Source organism: Heterocephalus glaber, unplaced genomic scaffold, assembly GCF_053883595.1.
Source record: "Heterocephalus glaber isolate CG9 unplaced genomic scaffold, H.glaber_assembly_v1.0 deba00001577, whole genome shotgun sequence".
Classification (NCBI taxonomy): Eukaryota; Metazoa; Chordata; class Mammalia; order Rodentia; family Bathyergidae; genus Heterocephalus; species Heterocephalus glaber.
Window position 1 is genome coordinate 8,766,382 of NW_028258358.1, and position 18,732 is coordinate 8,785,113.

Consider the following 18,732-nt stretch of genomic DNA (forward strand, 5'->3'; position numbering starts at 1 on the left):
GTTTTTCTATTTAATTTCTAATAAAAATAGAACAAAATGTTGACTCCTTCCTCTCTTCCTTCTTTCCTTCCTTTTTTGTCTTTCTGAGACAGGGTCTCTCTTTGTACCCTGACCCGGGACTTGCTGTGTAGCTCAGAGAGGCCTCAAACATGACTCATCCCAAGTGCTGGGATCACAGGTGTGCACCACCAGGCCCTGCTCCAAGACTTGTTCATTTCTTTGTGAAAATAGCTACAAACATTGAAAATAAAAGCTATCTGGGGGCCCAGGATTTAGCTCAGTGGTTCCACCACCTGCCTCGAAAGTGCAAGGACCTGAGTTCGATACCCAGTACCAAAAAAAAAAAAGAGAAAGAAAAGAAAAGTTATCTGGCATTAAGGGAAAAGAGTTAAAAAAAAAAAATCTCTCAATTTAAAAAATTTAGAAACTCCTAGAGGACAGAGGTCTCACCTGCCTTGTTTACTGCTATGTGACTACAGACTAGGTATTTTTCTGTTGAAAATTGTTCTTTGAATTCTTTTGTGCAATAACTGTAGATCATTTGAAACCAAAATTACTTGCTTTACATCTTCTGAGTTTTCTGCCTTATTATTAGTAGTATTATTCTGCTGGTTCCACAGCCTCCCTTGTCCCCTTCCTGTCCCCTTTCACACTACTCAGTTTTCCTGGGTCCTAGACTAGGGTCAGAGGTCTTAGGTTCTGGGGAACAGAGGCTCCGTTAGTAGTACAATCAGTTTTGCAAGGTCTAGATAGCAAGGTGGGCCTTAGGAGCACAGGAAATACTCAAATTCAGCATAATAGGGCTGGGGATTTAGCTCAATGGTTTCACCACCTGCTGCACAAGCACAAGGACCTGAGTTCGATCTCTGGTATCAAAAAAAAAAAAAAACCAAAACAAACAATCAAATTCAGCATAGAAGGTGCAGGGCCCCCTGACCATATAATCACCCACCCTTGCTTTACCTGAGCCAATGCTTGACTTTATGTCTTATTTATACATTTATTTATTTATTCTATGCCTTGTTTTGACTAAGATGTTATTCAAAGGCTTGATTTGTACCATAAACTAATTTTACCCTGGCTTTCATTCTCTTAGCTGTTTTTTTTTAGTAATTAAAAGATACAAATACTCCTTGACAAACAGTAGTTATGTCCCAATAAACCCACTGTAGGTTGAAAATATGGTAAGTCAAAAATTCATTTAAGAGCTGGGTGTGGTGGTGCACACTTGTAATCCCAGCACTTGGGAGGCTGAGGCAGGAGGCTCACCACAAGTTTGAGGCCAGTCTGGGCTACATAGTGAGCTCAATGACAGCCTGAACTACATAGTGAGACCCTGTCTCAAAAAAAAAAAAAAAAAATTCCATTTAAAAGCTGGGAATTGGCACATGCCTGTAGTCTTAGCTTCTTGGAAGGCTGAGGTAGGAAGATTGCAATTTAAGTCCAGCCTGGGCAATTTAACAAGACCCTGTCTCAAATTAAAAAATTAAATGGGGGTTAGGGATTTAGCTCAGTGGCACTGAGCCTGCCTCAAAAGTGCAACATCCTGAGTTTGAACCCCAGTACCAAAAAATAAAATAAAATAAAATAAAATGGGCTGGGAATATAGCTTAATGGTAAAGTGCTCCAGGTAAAATCTCCAATTCTGGGGAAAAAAGTGCTTAATACACCCTACTTACCAAAGATAATAGCTTAGCCTAGCCTAGCCTACTTTAAACATGTTCATAACACTTATATTAACTTACAGCTGGGCATTGTGAGAATATTTATCATCTCATATTGCCAGTTAAGGAAAAGATCAAAATTCAAAGTATGGTTTCCATTAAATGTAGATTGCTTTTTCTTTTTTTGTAGAATGAAAAAAAAAAAGATAAATCAACTCATTTTAAGTTGGAGTCTATTTGGATTTCCAAATTTAGGGCTACATCAGATGTACCTGTTACTCTGTCCCAGAATCAGAATGATTTAGGCTTAAATTACTGCTTCAGGTACTAGGGAAGTTTCTCTCCATGAGACTGAGAAGGAGACAACTGACATCTTGTTAAATTCACTTCCTGGAAAGAACATAAAAATTGACCTTTGTAATTAAAAACTGATAACTAATCAATGTGCAAGGGTTGATCATTTAGTAATCAGCCTATGGCTAAAGGTCACTGCTGGGCTAATTTAATTACATGTTTTTAAAAGATAATCTGTTAGATAGGAAAAGGCTATTGTTTAATTACCTGAAAATAGAATGTTTCTTGGCAATCTGTCTGTGAAATGGTTGTGTGTTTATGTGGAAGGTGGACCAATTCTTTTACTCAGCTCTGGATTCTCAGGGTCTCGCTTTAGGCATGTGATGGTTGTCTGCTTAGTGAACCCATCTTTTGACTAAGATATCGTGGAGTTTGGCACTGCTGTGGTTTACTCTTTTTTTTGGTTCCCAGGTGAATGGGTGATTGGCGAATTTGGCAGAATTGTTCCTCCCACCAAAAAGATTCATTTCGGTGGGCAGGGGATTTAGTTCAGTGGGCAGGGGATTTAGTTCAGTGGCACTGCGCCTGCCTGGCAAGTGCAAGGTCCTGAGTTTGATCTCTGGTACAAAAAAAAAAAAGATTCATTTCGGGACCAGCCCTCCCCACCATGTGTATGTCACACAGGCTAATGTGTTCAGGTGGGACTCGATTGGAAACAGCAGCCAGCTTCATCTGAACAGCCGAAAATACGCAATGCCAAGTTTAACCAGGTGGTGAGTATGGAGTTACTTTAGATAAACTCAACTTAATGCCAACAGTTTTACATATATTCACCAATCGATTTTAAAATGTTCTAAAGGACAGCACTCAAATTGTACCCATTTGGCTTGAAGAACATGAAATAAAGACATTTAAAACAATCGATGTTGTGATTTTTCCTTCTTACCTGTTCAGAAAGAATGTGATACACTATGCAAGTTTAGTTCCTGCTTTTCTACAGTTTTATAGCTGAATCCAGGATAAGTTATTAGAGTCATGGGACTATTGAACTCCTCTCTCCATTGAAATTCCCCACAAACTTAGGGGATGGCCACAGAGTGGTAACGGCAAGAAACTCGGGTTGACTAGTCCTCATCTTCAAAATAAGCAAAAGGAAAGAAACCTTTCCCCAACACTTTATTCTCTTACATAGCCATGGCCTCTTCTAAGTCCTCACATTGCAGGAACCCTTCCTGAAGAGGACTTCACCGGCTCTAGGTGCTCACTTCCCATCCCTTCTCCCACGGCAGTGGGGACCGTGGCCCACTGCACCATCACCGGAAATGGCTCCTTCCAGGCCCCTGGTTCTCAGAGTCTTTGGATGCACTTCAGGCCCTTCATCACCTGGCTTCCTGTCACCACTCACCACTCTTCATCGCTTCCTATTGAAGTGCTCACCTCCTGTGGCTTCAGTTAGCTCTGCTTGGGGCGAAAGTAACAGAGAACTCAACCCACACTGGCGAAGCAGCAAGAACTTCAGAGGCCGCACACATGGAAATCTGGAGCTGGCTCCCACTGTGATTCTCCTGGCTTGGCTTTCTTCCTTCAGTTGGCCCCCTTCTCAGATTGGCAGGAAGAGAGCATGGCAGCAAGTCCAGGCTTCATATTTATCCAGGTGCCATGTGAAGTATCATTTCTACGAGTTCTGCTTAGAGACTAATGGCGCCCATCGAACCTTTCTTGACTCTACTGGGTCACTTGCTCCTTGCAGTCCCCAGCAAAGGAAGTGGAACTATCCATACACAAATCAAGCCAGGTCTTGGGACTAGTGACTTCCGAGAGGCCCATAACTCCACAGGGAAGGCATTTTGTGAAGAAGGAGAGTAGGAATCGATACAGGAGCCAACAGGGCCACCACCACATTCTCCTGCCCCCACTCATCTCTGGGTGCTCCTCTTGGTCCCCTCCCAGCTTCGAAGCCTCTTCCTCTTCTCAGCCCTTTGGTGTGGATGGGCCTCACGATACCGCACTTGTTTTCTTCTCTCCCCACTGTTCCTGTGATCCAGGGCGACTCTTTCACTCTTAAGGCTGTATGTATGTGGATGACTCCTGAAGATAAAACTCCAGTCTATGGAATTTGTAAAAATTGAGCTCTTTTTTCCGGTCATGTATTAATATCTTCACTTGATAATCCCATGTACATGCCACATTCGAACAGTTATACCTCAAACCGAATTCACAAACACAGCCAAAGGACCAGCATATCTTTTTGTATTCCCAGTCTTGCTAAACAGCGTCATCAAATATGAGTCTTTAAGTCACTGTAGATCATGCTTCCTTCCTAACATTGAAGCAAGCTCAAAAACGTGTTGATCTAGCCACTAAAATTTAACTTGGGGCCGCAACCATGAGGATTCTTTCCTGTCTCACTCTCTCTTTCAATTTAGGATGTGTTCTTCAATGATCCTTGGACATTTCATAGATACCTCTGTAAGAGCACTTCTATCGCTCCTGGTGCTCTGGACCGTACGGATCTCATCTTGCTATTTTAAAAAATTTTCATTCTCAGCAGAGTCTCTTGAATATGGAAGATACTTAGGAAATGATAGATAATTGAGTGACTTTAGTCTGTAAACACCTACTAAGCCAGTAGTATTTCCAGACAGTCTTCCAAGCTCTGCTGTCTGATGCTCTTCCTTGACAGACTTGGTCTTGCAGCTGAGGTGGGTGGAGTCAGTGGGATAATGCCAGAAACTGTGCCCTAAGGCAGTGAGTGCCAGGTCAGGGCCAGTATAAACAATGTAAAATCAGGTCAGAGACCCAAATAGGACTGGGTGAATCTAGGAAGCTAAGGTGAGAAGCCAGTTGGGTTGGTGTCTGTGTTTTTGAAGAGACAAGTGGGAAGAAAATCATAGAGTTGATCCCAGGTCCTAGAGAGAGATACGCAGAGGTTTTTGTTTTGTTTAATTCAGTTTAAAATGCTGGGCTAGAAGTACAACTCAGTGGTAGAGTGCTTGCCTAGCAGGTGCGAGGCCCTGGGTTCTACCCTCAGAACTGCAAAATGAACAAACGAAAAAATAAACAAGCAAACAATCTCAGATTGCTATAGTAACTAGAACACACAATGATTACATTCCCAATGTGGAATCTCATGGTTTGGTGGGAGGAAAGATAATGTAACAGAAGCTTTCACGGTGATGTCACAAGTGTAAAAAGTAAAGCACAAGTGTACCGTATCCACACACCCGCTTGGGAGAAATTATGATGACCTCGAGGGGACCCTGGTAAGGGGAGTTTTTTGTTTGTTTGTTTTAAAAGACAACACCTCAAATTTGGTATTTTAGCTCTGCAAATGACCTTAGGACAAATCATTTCCTTTGATACACAGTTGAAGGTTGGTCCCACTGTTGTAGACGGCCAGGCTTCCTGGGACTGTCCCTCAGTGGGAGTCTTTTCTGTAGCTTGGGGCTAAAGCTATAAATATGAGCAATTGTTTTGGATAGTGGTTTTATGTAGAGAAAAGATTATTCAGAGTTTATTTTAGATATATGGAATTTAATATTTAACATTAAATCTATAAATCACATACCTGAGTTATAAATTATCAATACTGGCTTTTCTTTAAGCTTTTAAATTTAGCTTCTAAATCTTTATCACATCTAGTAGCCTAGCAAATTTTAACATCACTTTTTTTGGAATTTAAATCATGTTTGCTAAAATAATACCCTTAAATATTTAAACAGCTTTTATATATTAAATATATGTGATATTCCTTTTAAATGCTGCAGTTAAAATACTTAAGAAAATTCTTCCTAAGTTCTTAGATAACTCTTCTAAATCTAATACATAGAACGTAAGTATGGACACCTTTAAATATTTAGTAGTATTATGTATAAAATTAGATTTCAATTGGTCTAAATACCTTATGCATTTAAAATTGTACATTTTAATTATACATTTGAAATTTACAAAGTTGTTCTTTTACTTCAATAGGTCAAATTTTCTTTCACATTACAAACACATTTTTAAATGTACAAATGTACGGGTTGGATTTTCTGAACCATTTTTCTGTTTAATTGGAAATTTTTCCATGGCTGGGAGATATTTACTCTCAGTAGACAAGATTGTATCTCAAAAAAAATTTTTTTTCTCAACAGTCAACCTTGCACATGGCTGAATGCAATTTTGGAGACTCTGGGACCCACTAAGTTTATTTGTTAAGGAGTGATTTCCGATACCTAAACTCTAGATTCAAGAGATGCATTTCCTAATTCTTCTATCAACTGATGTCTGAAATCCTCACCCATCTTCCCTCCATCCCTCCCCACCTCTTTCTCTCTCTCTCTCTCTCTTTCTCTTTCTTTCTTTCTTTCCTTCCTTCCTTCTTTCTTTCTTTCTCTTTCTTTCCTGTCTCTCTTCCTCCCCCACCCACACACTCTGCTGGGAATTGAATCCAGGGAGTGGTAAGCTACTTCACCCACCCTTTAAAAATTTTTTATTTTCAGACAGAAGCTTGCTAAAATGTCCAGTCTATTTCGGAACTTTCCACTCTCCTGTCTCAGCCTCCCAAGTAGCTGGGATCACAGGTGTTCGTCCAGTACCCCCTGCTTTCATCACCTGGTTGCGTTTTGCATTTCTTTAACTCTTAGATATTTAAATGCCTTGGATCTAAAGATTATTGTATCTGAGAAGCTTTGCATTCTTTTTATATTCTTGTTTTGTTAGGACTACAATACTCAATAATCTAATCTGAAGTCATCCCATTGAAATCTGGCTATCCTTCAAGGCTTTCTCTTAATAAAGTCACGATTTTGAAGGTCATTCTGGTGATTTAAAGCAGCTGGGTAGTTCCTTCACTGTTAGACATTTCTCTAAACCTGGCTGGCTGTTACATTTAGGTCTCAGTTTTGATGTTCCCTGCTTAGAGAGTTCCGCTCTGATTGCCCTTCTGAAGAGAGATTGCCCTCCTTTATTATTTCATATCTTTTTAAAAGAATGTTCTTCACATCACATAATCTGTGAATATGGTATTTATTAGTCTGCTTGTTAGTTACCTGTCTCTTCCTCCAGAGAATGAATAGTACAGTATTTTATTCATTAAATATTGTATAATGAGATAGCTTTAATTCCAGGCATGTTGAGTGCTTCTATAATCCCAAGTACTTTGGAGGCTGAGGTCCAAGGATCTTGAATTTGGGGGCAGCCTGTGCGATACAGTGAGGCTTTATTTAAAAAACACAGCAAAACAACCTGGGAGCAGTGGCACATTCTGGAAGGGTGAGGCAGGAAGATCATGTGTTTGAGCTCAGCTTGGACAATTTAGCAACTTAGTGAGACCCTGTCTCAAAAAAAAAAGGGTTTATAAGATGTCAAAAAGTACCAACAGTTCTATGAATTGCCTAGGTTGGGTTCAAATTGCAATCCTCTTGCCTCAGTCTCCCAAAGTGCTGGGATTACACTGTTTCTCTTCTCTTCTCTTCTCCTTTTCTCCCTTTCTCTTCCTTTCTTTTTTTGAGACAGGTTCTCTCTGTGTAGCCCAGGCTGGCCCCAAACTTTTCCTAAAGCTGCTTCCTAAAGCTGCTTCTGGACATATTTTTAATTTGTTCTATAGGTTTCTCCATACACAGTGAATTGTAACCATAGATGATATGTAAGCAGATTATAATCTACTCTTTTTTTAGAGGTGGGGACGTACTGAAGTATGAACCCACAGAGCGCTGAGTTACAGTCTCAACCCCTTTTCATTTTGTATTTTGAAACAGTTTTGCTAATTCCCAGGCTGACCTCAAACTTGCAACCCTCCTGTCTCGGGTCTTCCTTCCCTGTAGCTGGGAACAGAAGTGTGCCACAGTGCCTGGCTCAGATTGGAATTTACTGTGGCATCACGTGGTGGAGTCTCAGCCAATCACGGCTGCTCAGCACCAGTCAGTCACTACAAGGCAGCCACCTGTCCACATTAGGCTCACACACCACAGACGTTAAGTTTTAACCAATGGGGCTGCCTCTGCCCCTCACTTCCGTTTCCTGTACCTCACTTCCGTTCTCTGGCTATAACTATAATCTGCATGTGTGGTGATGTGGAGCATTGTGAATCTTTTTGGGTCTGGACTGCTGCCTGCTTCTAGAATGGCAAATAAAGCTAATTAAGATGACCAAAACTAGATTTGTTGTAGTTTCCTCCTTTAATACCACCACAACCAGGATCACAACAAAGACACGCCCTTTTGTGCTCTGCTTTTGAGGACTATACTGTTTTGTTCCCATTTGTCCCCTTAGTGCCTTTCTTAGTGTGCATATGATAAGCACCAGCTATATATTTGTTAAATGTACCAGCCAAATATTACTGGGAAAATTTGCCTAATTTGTTTGGATAAAGAAGTATTAATCTGTTCACTGGACTTCAGTTACCAAGAGGCAATATATATATATACTTTTTTTTTGGTGGTGGTACTGAAGATTAAATCTAGGGCTTTTCCACTGAGCTACAGCCTTGCCTTTTTTTTTGAGGAAAGGTGTCTCTGGCTGGGTTGCTAAATTTTGAGGGTGGCCTCAAACTTGCAGCTCTCCAGGCTCAGGATCCCAGAGTGCTAGGATTATAGAAGTGCACCTTGTTTACCACGAGGATAGCTGAAGAGCAAAACATCATCAAACTCCAGCTCATCATAACTGATGTGCAAAGAACCCACTTGGGGGCTGGGGATTTAGCCCAGTGGTTCCGTCACCTGCCTCGAAAGTGCAAGGACCCGAGTTCGATCCCCAGGACCAAAAAAAAAAGAACCCACCCACACACAAATCTTCAGCTACTACATCTCATAGAGATGGTGCATCATTAATTAATCCAACTCTTATAATCAAGCCTTTACCAACATGTAAAGTGTCAGCATTTTGGAGAGAGGTCTACACAGACACCATATATGTATGTTTTGGATATTTTATGGGAAAAGGCATTTTGACATCCTCTGGAATCCAAACTAGCAAATGAAGGCAGCCTGCTGGAGAATGCTGGGTAGCAGTGCAGGGAGGCCTGCTTCCTACTGGTTTCGATTACTAATACTGTCCCTGAGTAAACAGAAACATGACCCTCCATTACCGTGCTTTAGACTGACTACACTAAAATCTCCCCTAATGGTACCAGGGGGAAAATGACTACTCCTGAAAGATATTTGCACATTGTTGGCGTTTCTTGACCTTAAGATATCTTTTTGGAAGCATTTAAAGAACTAAAGAAAGAAATTGCCCTTTAAGTAGACCTCGTGACAGAAGTAGGTGGGAAAGTAATTACAGTGCATACCAGACCTTACCTTTGCACAGGATAACTATATGACAAATGCTAAAGCAAATACACCATGAGAATGCCAGAATATTCATTCACCTCCTTTCTGATAAGAGAAACTTATGAATTTTTATATCTTGAAAACCTTTGTTTTGCAGGGTTTGCTTTAGCAAGTTGCCTCTTTCTCCCTTGTGTGGACACTGAATCATTTTAGAATCTTTTCACTGAGTTAGTTGAGGCCTAGCAGTTAAGGTGTTTTGTGTTAGAAGCCCTAGGTAGGGCCTGTTTCTGTAAATGATTTATTTCCATGGATCTGTTCCTTTAATTGATTTGATATTTACTTAAGAAATTTCTTTCTTTGCTTGCCCCTCAGCCCCTTCTGAGAGCTTTTATAAAGTATGTCCCTGTCATAAATTGATTCCTTCTCAGACCAGTCATTTCTCTGAGGTTTGTTATGTCTTTACAGGAATCTGGGCACCATTTGCACCCCCCCCCCCTTGAACTTGCTGTCCTCCTGCCCCAGCCCAGGATTGGTGCAGTTGCAGGTGTGTGTGTGTGTGTGTGTGTGTGTGTGTGTGTGTGTGTGTGTGACCATGCCTGGCACCTTTTCAATCCCTTTTGAATGTAGCCTGTGGCTTGGGAAGGCTTTAACCTGCATCCAATCAACTCCACAGTCCCCATAGTAACAATAACAATACCACAATTGTGATAATCACTAGTGTGGACTGTTGACGTATGTGTGATCTTGCATAAATTATAAAGGTTTTTTCTAGAAAGCCTTGCTAGTTTTATTGATTTTTAAAATTCTGTCAAAAAATATAAAATTCGAAGTAAAAACAGTCTGAAGGTGACAGGTGCCTGTAACGCCAGCACTGAGGCTGAGGCAGGAGGACTGCAAGTTCAAGTCCAGCCTGGGAAACTTAATGACTTAGTAAGACCCTGTTTCTGAATGTAAAGAATAAAAAGGGGTTAGATCTGTAGCTCAGTGCAAAGGTACTGGGTTCAATCCCCAGTACTGCGTAACAAATCAACCAATCAAAACAACAATTAAAAAACAAGACAAAACAGCATGCCTGCTATGAAAACTCAGCCTGAGACAGGTTGTACGCCTGGCTTCCCAACTCACTGTGGGACTTTAGCCCATTTGGAAGCAGCCTCTGGGTAGGCAAGCTGCTGTGGGAAGCATTTTGGATGGGAGGTTGGAGAACTGAGAGCGCTCAGTCTCTCAGCTCTGGAGGACAGGGGTCGCAGGTCACGGTGATATATGTGTTCAGCCCTAGTTCCTCTGAGGCCAGTGAAGCAGGGACTGAGCCTGCTTTTCAGGCTGAATTTCCAGCTCTGTGGAGAAGTCCAGGCCCAAGGCTGGAGCCTTGAGAGAGGAGTCCCCAACTTGGTCCTTGCCTCTCTTCAACAGCAGCCAGAAGCTGCTCGGTCCCTTTTCATCACCTTTTCCTATAAATACAAATTTTCTACCCTTCCGTGATGCAGCACTTCAAGAAGCACCTATGCCATTTATCTCAAGTGGCTTTAAAAAGAAGAGTGCTTCAGCTGGGCGTGGAGGCACGTGCCTGTAGTCCCAGCACTTGGGAGGCTGAGGCAGAAGGACTGCTACAAGTTTGAGGTTAGCCTGGACTACATAGTGAGATCCCGCCTCACAAAAACAACCAACCAACCAAACAAACAAAGAAGAGTGGCACCCCCCCCCCCCATACTAGGAGGATTGAACCCAGGGCCTTCAGACTGAATTACAACCTGGCCTTTACAAATCTGGCTTTTAGGGTCTCACTAAATTGCTAGGTTGCCCAAACTGGGTTCACACGTGTGATCCTCCAGCCTTAGTCTTCCAGAGTGCTGGGATTACAGGTGTGCACCGCCACCCTTGGCAAGAAGAGGTTTTTTGTTTTTTTTTTTTTTGGTACCGGAGATTGAACTCGGGTGCTTGCGCCTGTGCAGCAGGCGGCGAAACCACTGAGCTAAATCCCCAGCCCTAAGAGGAGCTGTTTTTAATATGACCAAAGCCCAAAGTCCACCAGAGAGAAGAGACCTAAAGAAGAAAGCTGCTTCTGGAGGCTTCCAGCTGTTGCCAGCCCCTGAACTCCTCATGGTGTAGGGAACTCCAACCAGAGACCCTGGCTTAGGCTTCGAATTTGCTCAGGGAATTTCAGGGAGGCACGGAATCTCAGCGTTGCTCAGGAAAAGCCACGCTGCAGGGGCAACCCCGTCGGGCTGTCCAGGGGACTCCAGAGCAGAGGACTGGAGGCCACAGGGCCTGGTCGCTTAGAAGTACTTTCCAGACTACTGCGTTTCCTTTTGCCCTTATCAGCATGGATATTTGCCCAAATGCTGCTTTCTGTTTTACCCTGGCCTGCAAGGAGGAAAGTATGGTTAATGAGGAGGACAGACCAAGGGCAGGGAACTGCTCGTTTTTCTGCATCATGGAAAATACAGGATGTGCAGGAAACATATCTTTTCCACTGGCTTAATCCTTCCAGTGGGGTTCATTTCAATGAGCTCCATTGTGTTCCGCTCTTATTGGAGCACGATAAAAATAGAACACTTAGAAGACTCTGTCTATAGAACCACAGTGAAATGGGGAGTTGAGGCAATTGTCCAGATAATCCAAGCAAAAACAAAACCAAACAAAATAAAACCACCCACCGTTGAGAAAAAAACAGCTCCAGGAGCCTGAATGATCCAGTCTGCTTTTCTACACTGTTCAAATTCACCAGCTCTGCATCTATATTTACTTTTTCTACGTAGACTGGGTTAGAGTTTTCCCCCCTATTTTACCTCAAGTACTACCTCAAAATACCTTTGCTTTAAATGTCCCTCTCTGCCCCAGTTTCCAGTAAGAAAGTAAATCTCATCCTAGATTTATGCATGTTCTTAGAAAAGGCAGAAGGAAAAAGAGTGGGTAGCTCTGGAGTTTGGAGAGATTTCTTCTTCACTTGGTTCTGTGAATTAATTCCTTTGATCAGGAGCTATGGGCTGGAGATGCTCTATCTACACGCTCACATGTTTCAGACCTGTTGCTTCATGCTTGGCTAAGTGCCTGTCATGTGTGTTGTTTGCCAGTACAACAGCTTGGCTCATTTAGGAAAGCCAGGAGCCCAGCTTCCTCTGTGATGGCAGCTGGTAATATTCCACTGGATGGTGCAAGCCACTGCAACAAGGAGAGGTTGCCTTGGCCAGGGTCCCCTTAGACGGGTTCCCATCTCGACGTGTGACTTCCTTCTCCAGTTAGACTCCCCAACGCTGATCTTCCCATGCCTCTTCTTTCATTCACTCATCTGCTTTTCCCTTCTACCTCTTTCCCAACAGAAGCAGCCAGCCAAGCCTGTGAATTTGTGTTCTTCCTTCTAGCATTTATTTTTCCCCTAACTTCCTATTTTCTTAACCCTCCTAATAATCCATGCTTTTCTCTGTCTCATTTCTAATCCATCCTAAGTAAACACCAGAACAATCTTCCTCGAAGCTTTGCTTAATTGAGTTGTACTCCCTTGCACAAACATCTTCGGTAACTCTGTGACCTAAGGGATTTGGCGCCAATTCTGGGTGCTGGCATTGAAAGAGCCCATCACTTTGGTACAAAGTGGTGTGAGGAAGCTGGGCCTCTGCTCCTCACGAGCAGCCTTTCTCCTGCTCATCATCAGAAGCCCACCCATCTTCCCAGGCTGGCGTGGACAATACTTCCAACAATACTTCTTCCAACAATACTTTTCTAACCACCTTGGAAAAGAGTGACTATCTCTGAACTAGAGTCACAGAATCTTAAGTTTAAAAGGCATTTAAAAGCTCATTGCGTTTTTGATAAGAATTTTTTCTTCCTTTTCTTTTCTCTCTCTGTCTCTGTCTTTCTCTCCCCCACCGCCTCTCTCTCTCTCTCTCTCTCTCTGTCTCCCTCCCTCTCACCTCCTTCTCTCCCTTTCTTCCTTTCTGAGATAATTTGTCTCCTCTTCCTTATTTGTCTTTGATCTGTCTTCAGGAGCAACACCAAAAAATGCCCTTCTATATAAAAATTCCTCAAATATTTTACTAATACTCTCATAGCTATCTTGACCAATCCAAACACAATGCAGATTCATGAATTGTTTCTTATATTAAAAAGGCTTCTAAATTATTCTCTAATTTGGTTATTTTAGCTGGAAGTGGTGCATGGTGGTAACAATAATCTCAAGATGTAGAGTCCAGAAAAAAACCATAACTTTCCTGATCTATAGTATTCATTGGAGAAAGCTTGAGGTGAAATATTTATACCACTTGGTTGGCTCATTATGTACTGTAGTAATTCTAGTTTGTTTGGCTTTTGGTCGCTGAGGAAGGAGGGATAATTACCTGTAGCTCTGTTTTTGTTTGTAAACTTAGATGATCAGGTCCTGGAAACCAGAGATTCTGACCTGCAAACCTCTCTGCTGAATGTGGTGGTACAGGTCTAAAATCCCAGCACTGGGGAGGCTGAGGCAGGAGGATCACTCTGAGGTCAAGGCTACATACGGGGTACATAGCAAGATCTTGTCTCAAAAACAAAACAAACAAACAGACAAACAAACACCTCTCTATCCTTCAATAACAGTCTTGTCCCTTTATAATTTGACTTTGAAAAGTCAATCTTAGATGTTAGGCATTGCTGAGCCCAGCATTCATTCCTAGCTCTCGTATTATTTGGTCGCTTGGCAACACTGACACTGTCAATTGTTTTCTCCTCTGGAAATTCTTCCTTTGATTTCCATGATGGTCTATTTTGAAGGTTTTCCTACCCAGTTCTCTCCACTTCTTGGTCTTTGTAATTTATCTTTAACACTGGTTTTCTTCAGGCTTTTCTCTAATGCCTTTTTTCTTCTATGCAGCCCCCTACCTGGGCATCTATGTTGTGCCTTCAAAACCGTCTAGTTGCATCTTCTCTCTCTCTCTTTTTTGAGACAGGGTTTCACCATCTAGTTCAGGCTGGTCTTGAGCTCACTATGTAGCCCAGGCTGGCCTTGAACTCACAGCAACCCTCCTGCCTCAGCCTCCTGAGTGCTTGGGACTACAGGCATGCACCATCACCCCTGGCTCTCTTCACTTCTTGTCCTCAAGACACTTCTTGTCTAGTCCCTTCCAATCAATAACTATGGTCCTTTGATTCTGCTTCCTAAACGATCTATGAATCCATTAATTTCTCTTCATTTTCATCAACATTTTTCTACCCTGGCTATTGTGTTCTTGGATGCAGATTAGCACATAGTACTCTAATATTCTACAATCAGATATTGGGAATTTGAAAATGCTTCAAGGATGCGTTTATTTAATCATTATTTTTATGGTCCTAGGCATCAAACCTGGGGCCTTATGCATTCCAGGCAGGAACTCTACCACTGAGCTGCACTCCAACCCTTTTAGTTATTATTTTTTACTTGGAGACAGTCTTGCTGAGTTGCCCAGGCTGGTCTTGAACTTGCAACTCACCTGCCTCAGTCTCTGTAGCAGCTGGGATTATAGATGTGTGGCACCATGTCCAGCAGAAGTCTGTGATTGACGTTGGCTTAGATGAGATGCAGAGTCCTATGTTGAAATGGCAAAGCCTTTTCTCACTCGCGCTTGAGCACCAGGGCCCACTGAGTTTGTTTTTCACCTTGGCAGAGTGCAGAGAGGTAAGAAGGCCTCGATCCTGGGGGAGTTGGGAAAGAACCGACCATAGCCTGGCCCAGAATGAGCCTGGAAAGGGCTTGTGGGTGCTGCACCCCTAGGAGTGCTGAGGAACCCTAACTGAGGGAGATGGCCATGGGGGCATGAGCCGAATGCATTAAGTCTGATGCTGTGGAGGACCGATTTTCATGAGAATTCTGAAGGGGCTGCCACACACAACAAAATGGAGCAAAGCGCCCCACGCTGACCAGGGTGCAGTGACTCTCAGGAGCAGGTGGCGGTGCAGTAGGCAATGTCAAAAGGAGGGGAGCTTTCCCGGGGTGTGGGAAATCCGGGGAGAGGCAGGCAGAAGGGACTTTTAAGAACTCGTGCTGTGAGATTGCTGATTTACGGGAATGCCTTAGGCTTCACCACCTTCACCTCTGGCAAGGGTGTGAGGATAACCACATACAGCAAGCACATAATGGGTATGGTCATGTTTCAACAAAATAAAGATTATGGATCTGATTAATTAAATGCATGTTATCAAAGCATTACTAAAGTCACCATAACACACACACACACACACACACACACACACACACACGCACACACACACATTTATTTATTTTTCTGTTTGTTTCTTTTGTTTTTTTTCATGGGGTCAGGGTCTTGCTGTGTAGCCCAGGCTGGCCTTGAACTCTCGGCAATTCTTCTGCCTCAGCCTCTCCAGTGCTGGGATTATATGCATGCACCACCACGCCCGGCCACATACACATATTTAAAGGGAAAACAAAAATAATAACTCAAAGGCTACTCCTGAGATAGAAATTTGAATATCTTACATGAATTTTCTCATGGAAGATGAGAAACAAGAGCAGCAAACACAGACCTCTGTGAGCTTGAGGTAGGACAATCACAAGTTCGATCCCAGGTTGGGCCACTTAGTGACTTAAGGAGCCCTGTCTCAAAATAAAACATAAAAAGGGCTGGGGATGTAGCTCAGTACAAAGACCCTTAGTTCAACCCCCAGTACAAAAAAAAAAAAAAAAAAAAGCAGCAAACCCATGCTCAAGGCATGTTTTAGATCTTTTCTTTGACTGTGGCAATGTTAAGAAGACAGATGGACAAAAGAATGGGCTAAATGGGCTCTGTGTTTATTTCTGCGGTGATTAATAGTGTCTGTGTGTTCTCCCTAATAGCTTTCTTCTCCTCTCCTTTTAATGCTTGGCTAGGTTACCTATTACTTTTGCAATGATTTTTTTGTTGTTTCTTCTTTTGAGACAGGGTCTTTCAAAGTAGTCCAGGCTGGGCTTGAGCTTGTTATGCAGCCTCAGCTTGCCTTGAATTTGTTGTTTTCCTGCCTCAGCCTCCTCAGTGTTGGGTTACAGGGCTGCACTGCCCTGCCACAGTGCCTGGCTGGCAACAATTTTTGTATACAGTTGCGTTTAAGAAAGTAGTGTGTATGTATTTGTATTCTGCCCCCACCCCCAGGACTAAGGACTGAAACCAGAGCTTTTACACTGTGCTACATCCCAGCCCTTTTAAAATATTTTAATATTATGAAACAGAGTCTCAGTAGTTGCTAAGCTGCCCAGGCTGGGCTCTTAACTTTCGATCCTCCTGCCTCAGCTTCTCAGAGTGCTGAGATTACAGGTGCCACCACTAGCAGCTGTATTCTGGCTTCCTTCATTTAATATATTGTCAATTTTTCCATATCATTCAAATTTAATTTAAAATCATTCTTTCTCCATATTCCTGTTTGTGGATTCAAATATACAATATGCAAATGTATATGCAAATATACATGTACACATATAAATACACACACACACACACACACACATATATATATGTATACACACACAGTAAAACCTGGATTGAGAATAACTTGTTCTGTGAGTGTTCTGCAAGATAAAAAAATATTTCTAACAAAATTTAACTTGATAGATGAGTGATGTCTTGCCATGAGAGTAGTAGGTGCCACAGAGTGTCACATGAGCACAACTGAGCCAATGGTTTTCCTCTCTCTCTCTCTCTCCTCCCTTTAAGGGACTGGGATTGATCATTGCCAGACAGCAAGAGATTATGCAGGAGGCCTCATTTGCAGAGGAGCAGGAGAAAAAGACAGAGGAATGAGATGAGGGAGGTGTGTAAAATGTGGGAAACTGCAAAATTGTTGAAATTGAAAAGCACCACCCAAACAAGGCTGTAGCAGTGCCAGTGATGAATCTGTTTAAAGACAAGACAATCTCACATTTCCACGAAATCCTCAAAAGGAGGTAAAAGCAAGTGTCACTGGATAGGTTCTTTGTTAAAGTTGCATGAAAAGGAAAGGATTCCATTGAGCCAATAGACAGCAGTGATTCCTTTACTGATAGTGAAGGCCCTCCTACTCAGTAACTTTCCTGTCTTGTCTCCCTCATGCCAGTGACAAAGGTTTTCAAATTTGAGTGCAAGTTAATCTGTTTGTTTTTCTTTATATTTTGTGTTCATTATTATTCTGTATCATATTACAGTATTATAATCATTTTTATGTGAATTTTTTTGTATGAATATTTTTGAGTTGTGGAATGCATCTTCTGAGTTTCCATTATTTCTTATAGGGAAATTTACTTTGATATACAAGTGCTTTATATTACAAGCATGTTTCCAGAATGAATTATGCTTACAAAACAAAGGTTTTGTGTGTGTGTGTGTGTGTGTGTGTGTGTGTGTGTATACAGTGGACCCTCGAGTTACAACTGGCCTGACATACCAACAACTTGGGTTATGACTGGTATTTTAGTTTTAATTTATGAACAAAGTCTAGAGTTACGACCAGAATGCTGGCCTCTTGTGATTCCAGATGGTCTCAGACAGAGATTTAACCTTTAAAGAGTTCTGGAAGGAACATTACAACATCCTTTTCTGTGTGGGGTTATTTGAGAAATCCTGGGTCAATGTCTCTCTAAGCACACTGAGAGTTTGAAGGCTGTGTAGAGGAGCCTGAGCCTTCAATTGCAACCTGAGTTACAACCAGCTCTCAGGGATGAATAAATTTGTAAGTCAAGGTCCACTGTATATAGATATACATATACATATATATAATGTATATATATATACACCACAAATATATATTCTCTAATGCATTTTACTCTTCAAAAATTATTTATTATTTGTTTATTTGATTTTTGGAGACAAGTTCTTGCTATATAGCCCAGGCTGACCTTTGAACTCACTGCGATCCTCCTGCCACAGCCTCCCACATGCTGGATCACAGTTGTGTGCCACTACACCTGGCATTATTTTATTCTTTTTTCATTTTGTTTTATTCTTTTGTGGGTAATTTCTAAACTTTCACCATTAGAAATAATGCTGTGATCTACAGTGGTAGACACATTACTTTCCCTCCAGGAATTATTCTGGTGGCAGTCACTCAGCTTCCCAGGAGAATTCTCCCACAAGTTCCCACACTCGGAGCTGTGGACTCAGGATGGGCTCAGGAGTTGACCATATGACTTGGGCAGCCAACTCTTCCCTGGCCCGGTGTTTGGCTCAAGATCCAAACAGAGCCAGCAAGATGCGGTGATTCTCTGGCCGAGACTTCTGAGAGACCCATACTTTGTCCTCAAAGGATTCACAAATCACAGGGCGTAATAGTGACCTGCTAAGACTGTCTTGCCACCCCCTAGGGAGCAACAGGATGACCCCTGAGGGAAGCAGAGTGGAACCAAAAGACAGAAACAAGAGGAAACAGAAATATGCAAGCTGAATTTTGACAAGATCCTTTGAACCCTACTGCAGGCTGCTCTGCACCTGGACTTCCTGTGTTTTGGACCAGCCAGGCCTGCACTGCCCCAGCACATACACAATTCTCAAGTGTACACACAGAAGCACACAGACACCCCCCCCCCACCCCCCCCCCGCGGCCGTTTT

The 18,732-nt window shown here is 42.3% G+C and overlaps 1 long non-coding RNA gene across 1 annotated transcript in view; it reads left to right on the forward strand.

Moving 5' to 3' along the window:
- Positions 1-5,145: 5,145 nt before the first annotated feature.
- LOC110349262 (uncharacterized) overlaps positions 5,146-18,732 on the forward strand; it is a 50,475-nt gene continuing 36,888 nt past the window's right edge. Inside the window, exon 1 of the long non-coding RNA XR_002395092.2 lies at positions 5,146-5,221. This is a non-coding gene — a long non-coding RNA (uncharacterized LOC110349262). The remainder of the gene's footprint in view (positions 5,222-18,732) is intronic.